The 5542-nt window shown below is 56.5% G+C and overlaps 1 pseudogene; it reads right to left on the bottom strand.

Annotated features, from left to right (window-relative positions):
- Positions 1-2769: 2769 nt before the first annotated feature.
- LOC144279531 (histone H2A.J-like) lies at positions 2770-3158 on the bottom strand (annotated as a pseudogene).
- Positions 3159-5542: the final 2384 nt, after the last annotated feature.

Below are 5542 nucleotides of genomic sequence, written 5' to 3'. Positions count from 1 at the left end.
CACCCCAACTCCGCAGTCAGGAGTGACTCTCAGCCAGCTGGTAAAACAGAAGGTTTATTATTAGACAGGAACACAGCATAGAACAGAACTTGTTAGCACAGAAATCAGTGACTTTCAGTCAAGTCCATCTTGGGGAGTCCTGGGCCAGAAGCCCTGGACTCCCCCTCTTCCAGTCCCCACAAGCAGACTTCCAGCTTCCAGTGACCCAATCTCAGACACCATCATTGCTCCTCCCCCTTCTCTTTGTCTCGCTTCCTGCGCAAAGAGTCACCTGGTCGCACCCCCCTCCTGGGTCTCAGGTTAGGAAGGGCACCAGCCATAGCATATGTGCAGGCAGCTGGAGCAGCCTCATCTGCCCCTGAGGTCTCAGCCAAAGTCACACACCCCTATTCCCACCACCGAGTTATTGGTGCAGCACACAGGGAAACTGAGGCACACACAGCATTCATGCAAAACTGTAAAATTCACATAGGCTCAACAGTAAGACTCACATACACCATAACAAGGGAAAATCCCCACTTCGTCACACCCTGTCACCCCAGGGCAGAAGCCCAACTCCACTGCCCCCGGGAAGGTGGGGAACTCACTGGCTCTCGACTTCTCCAGCGTTGGTGTCTCCAGAGGGGGCAGGACCCAACCCCTGATGGCAGCCCTGGGGGAAGGGCCGCTGCTTCCCCCTTCTCATCACTGCCCAAGAGGATGTGCCCAGTGGTGAGCTGGAGCCAGTTCGCACCGGTTCACTAGAACCGGTTGTTAAATTTAGAAGCCCTTTTAGAACCGGTTGTTCTGCGAGGGACAACCGGTTCTAAAAGGGCTTCTAAATTTAATTGGACAAAAGTGGTGCCTTAGGCACTGACTCCACGGTGCTCCAGCCCTGGAGCACCCAAAAGGAAAATCTGGTGGGTGCAGAGCACCCACCGGCAGCTCCCTGCCCCACCCCCGGCCCCAGCTCACCTCTGCTCCGCCTCCTCCCCTGAACGCGCTACCCCGCTCTGCTTCTCCGCCCCCCCCGGCTTCCCGAGAATCAGCTGTTCGTGTGGGAAGCCAGGGCGGGCTGAGAAGCCGGTGGCGGCTTCGCACTCAGGCCCAGGGAGGCAGAGCGGAGGTGAGCTCGGGCGGGGGCGCGGGGGTGTCTCGAGGAGGGCCACAGCAGGTAACCCGGGGAGGGGGGGTGCGCAGGGGAACCGCTCCTTGCCCCAGCTCACCTCTGCCACCCTCGGCCTGAGCGGGAAACCGCGGCCTGCTTCTCAGCCCTCCCCGGCTTCCTGCCGAACAGCTGATTCGCTGGAAGCCGGGACAGGGGGTGGAGAAGCAGAGTGGCACGGTGCGTTCAGGGGCGGAGGTGGAGCGGAGGTGAGCTGGGGCAGGGCGCAGGGCGGGGAGCTGCCGATGGGGGCTCTGCACCCACCAATTTTCCCTGTGGGTGCTCCAGCCCCGGAGCACCCAGGGAGTCGGCACCTAAGGCGACACTTTTGATGTGATCAGTGGGGGGAGCGGCTGCTTCCTCTGCTCCCCCCCAGCTACGCTCCCCTGCCCCTAGGAGCCAGAGGGACCTGCCGGATGCTTCCTGGGAGTTGCCCCAGGTAAGCACTGTGGGGACTCCCCACCTTGCCCCCCGGCAGGTGCCTCTGGCTCTTAGGGGTGGGTTGGGCACCCACTACAGTGGCCCACGAGACCCTCCTGCCCAGTTCTGGGGGCAGTCAGGGGACAGGGGAAGGGGGGTGGATGGGGAGGGTCCCAGGGGGTGGGGTGGGCAACGACCCCCTCGTGGGGTGAGGAGGGAACCCGTTGTTAAGATTTTGGCAGCTCATCACTGGCTGTGCCCACAAGAAACACCTGTCCCCACCTGAGAAACGCTGAACTAGGTGATCACGAACTTCATTGCATCTGTCGGCCAAGCTCATTGCCTGCACCAGGTACACCTTGCAACCCTCCACCCCTTTCCAGGCTCCCTGGGGACTGCTCTGTCATCCGCTCTATTTCAGGGACCTCCTGCAACTTCCCCGTCTCCCCCAAATCAGGCCTCTGCGCCCCCATCTGTGCCATGGCTCCCCCATTGCCCTGCTTACCAGTGGCTCTTGTGGCTCTCCTTTTTCTCCCCCATCCACAGTAGCTTTCTTACCCTGCCTCTGCTGGGAAGGGAGGGGCCTACGGCTGGCACCCCCTCTAGCTCTCACTCCCCCATGGCACAGGCTTTGGGGAGAGAGCACACTGGGAGGGAGGAATGAAACCTCCTTTGCTCTCTCCTCCCACTGTCTCTCCCCCCACCCCGCCCTCCCAGCCCCTGGCTGAGCCTCTGCCCCACGGCTGTCAGGAGGAGCTCAGCAGGGAGAACAGGGAGCAGCAGTTTAAGGCTCTTCTGGTTTTCCAGTTTTCACCAAAATTACTCAAGTTCTGCCTGTTGATGCCTAAAACTTTTACCAGAATGGTGGACTGGATCGGCTGGGGTGTGGCTGTCCCGGATCCCCAGCATCTGGGCCATGCTCTAGCTGTCAAACAGTCCCTTGGAGGAGTCTGTCAGTGTGCCAGCCCCTCACGTGGCCTCACTGTTCCTTAGGGGCAGACCCCGTAGTCTCAGCGTCTCTGAGATTGAACCTTCGGGCTCCAACCTGTTCCAGCTCCTGGAAACCTTCAGCAAGAGGGAGACTGAGCCCAGTCTGCTGTTAGACCCTGGGTGGGGGCAGCGGGGACATGGCACCACCTTAAGGAGTTTAACGAGTGTGGTGTCATCTTGGGCAGAGGAGCAGATGGTTTCTTGTTCATCGGGTTTTACTTGCTCTTGGCCTTCTGACTCTCGGTTTTCTTGGGCAGCAACACGGCCTGGATGTTGGGCAGGACACACCCTTGAGCAATGGTAACTTTCCCCAGGAGCTTGTTAAGCTCCTCGTCGTTACGAATGGAGAGCCGCAGGTGTCGGGAGATGATCCTGGTTTTCTTGTTATCCCGTGCCGCGTTGCCAGTCAGCTCCAGAATTTCAGCGGGCAGATACTCCAGCACCGTGGCCATGTAGATCAGGATGCCAGCCCCACCTGCTCTGTGTAATTGCCTTTGCTGAGCAGCAGGTGCACACGGCCCACCGGGAACTGCAGCCCAGCCCGCGAGGAGCGAGACTTCGCCTTAGCCCGCACCTGACCTCCCTGCTTTCCTTGGCCCGACATGATTGACGTTCGCTTCAAACGGCGTTCACGCTAACAAAAGTAAAATAGAAATAAGGAGCAGATGGTGCCGTCACCGCCCCGGTGAAGCCAGGCGTTGTTCCCACTGGGTGCGCCCAGCCCAGCTCCTGCCGGATAGGGTCCCCATCTCAAAAGCGTCAACCTCACCTGTGCTAACTACCCATCCTTGGCAGCCTCAGCAGAGCGGCACAGTAAAGCCTTCCCCTCTCTGCCTGGAGCGGGTCCCCCAGGGCAGGTTGGTGAGGGGCATTGGCAGAGGGTGAGGTGGGAGAAGTTTGATCTGCAATCAGTTCCATTCACTGGCAGTGCGTCTGTCCACAGGGCTGGTCCAGTCAAGCACCCCCCCTCCCACCCCGTCGCCTCTCCCTAGACTGCTGTCCCAGGTACTTTGAGCCTGCAGAGTCCGAACTGTGCTCAGACACTTCGGTCCCTGGATACAGGCTCGGGGCGCACAGCCTCTATTAAGCACCCCATCCTGAGAGCTCTGACCATGCAGCCCCCTGCCCAGCCCCTGGAACAGTGGTTCCCAAACTTTTGAGGGTCACACTCCCCCTGTCCCCATGGTTATTCCCCCACCCCCCCAGCCCTGCGCGAGCCAGTGCCAGACAGGTGTAAGGGGGCTGAATCTAGGGCTCCAGCTGGGGGTGGGTCTGGGTCTGGAGCCACAGCCAGGGGCTGAGGCTGGGGACGGGGTCAGGTGCAGGGTTGGGGGCTGGGTTGGTGGCTGGGGCGGGGCTGGAGCAGAGCTGCGGGGGGGGAAAGAGCTGGGTGGTGCTTCCTCCTGCCCCCCATGGGGGCTTGCCTGGGCTGCTGCGCCTCCCAAAGATTCTTCCGTGCCCCCCTAGGGAGACACGCCCCACAGTTTGGGGACCTCTGCCCTAGAACCTGTGCTGACCCCTCAGGTTGCCCCATGGCTTAAACACACCCTCTCCCAGGATCCCACTGAAGGTGTGAGCCTGCTGGGTGCTAGTTGACCTCTCTGGGGGGGCCTGCGAGCAGGGGGAGCCCATAACACACACGCACTCGGCACAGGACTTGAACATACCACTGCTCCTTACTTATCAGCACGCAAAATATACCATTCTTTACCAAACTCCTCAACCTGGCTTGCATGTCCCCCCTTGGTTCCCTCAGCTCTCCAGAGGGTGCTCTGGGCTGGGCTCAGGGTCGTCTGGGCTCCTCCTTCTGCTGCAGGGCATGGCTTGGATTCTGAAACATGGATCAGTCTCTCCTCCAGCTCACCCCTTAGGGCTGGCCCATCCCATTCCCCTCTGCTGTCCAAACTCCCTGCGTGTGCCTCTCCAATCTCCCCCAGGAGTCCATTTATAACCCCCAGCTTAGTCACCCCTCTTTGTCCTGCTTGGGGTTAAGAGGGAAAATCCTTTCATGGATTGAGAACTGGTTAAAAGATAGGGAACAAAGGGTAGGAATAAATGGTAAATTTTCAGAATGGAGAGGGGTAACAAGTGGTGTTCCCCAAGGGTCAGGCCTATACAATTTATTCATAAATGATCTGGAGAAAGGGGTAAACAGTGAGGTGGCAAAGTTTGCAGATGATACTAAACTGCTCAAGATAGTTAAGACCAAAGCAGACTGTGAAGAACTTCAAAAAGATCTCACAAAACTGGGTGACTGGGCAACAAAATGGCAAATGAAATTTAATGTGGATAAATGTAAAGTAGTGCACATTGGAAAAAATAACCCCAACTATACATACAATATGATGAGGGCTAATTTAGCTACAGCTAATCAGGAAAAAGATCTTGGAGTCATCGTGGATAGTTCTCTGAAGACGTCCACGCAGTGTGCAGCAGCAGTCAAAAAAGCAAACAGGAAGTTAGGAATCATTGAAAAGGGAATAGAGAATAAGACGGAGAATATCTTATTGCCCTTATATAAATCCATGGTACACCCACATCTTGAATACTGCATACAGATGTGGTCCCATCATCTCAAAAAAGATATACTGGCATAGAAAAGTTTCAGAAAAGGGCAACTAAAATCATTAGGGGTTTGGAACGGGTCTCATAGGAGGAGAGATTAAAGAGGTTAGGACTTTTCAGCTTAGAAAAGAGGAGACTAAGGGGGGATATGATAGAGATCTATAAAATCATGAGTGGTGTGGAGAAAGTGAATAAGGAAAAGTTATTTACTTGTTCTCATAATATAAGAGCTAGGGGCTACCAAATGAAATTAATGGGCAGCAGGTTTAAAACAAATAAAAGGAAGTTCTTCTTCACACAGCGCACAGTCAACCTGTGGAACTCCTTGCCTGAGGAGGTTGTGAAGGCTAGGACTATAACAGGGTTTAAAAGAGAACTGGATAAATTCATGGAAGTTAAGTCCATTAATGACTATTAGCCAGG

The sequence above is a fragment of the Eretmochelys imbricata genome, chromosome 24 (genome assembly GCF_965152235.1).
Source record: "Eretmochelys imbricata isolate rEreImb1 chromosome 24, rEreImb1.hap1, whole genome shotgun sequence".
Classification (NCBI taxonomy): domain Eukaryota; kingdom Metazoa; phylum Chordata; order Testudines; family Cheloniidae; genus Eretmochelys; species Eretmochelys imbricata.
This window is presented reverse-complemented; position numbering and strand designations above follow the sequence as displayed.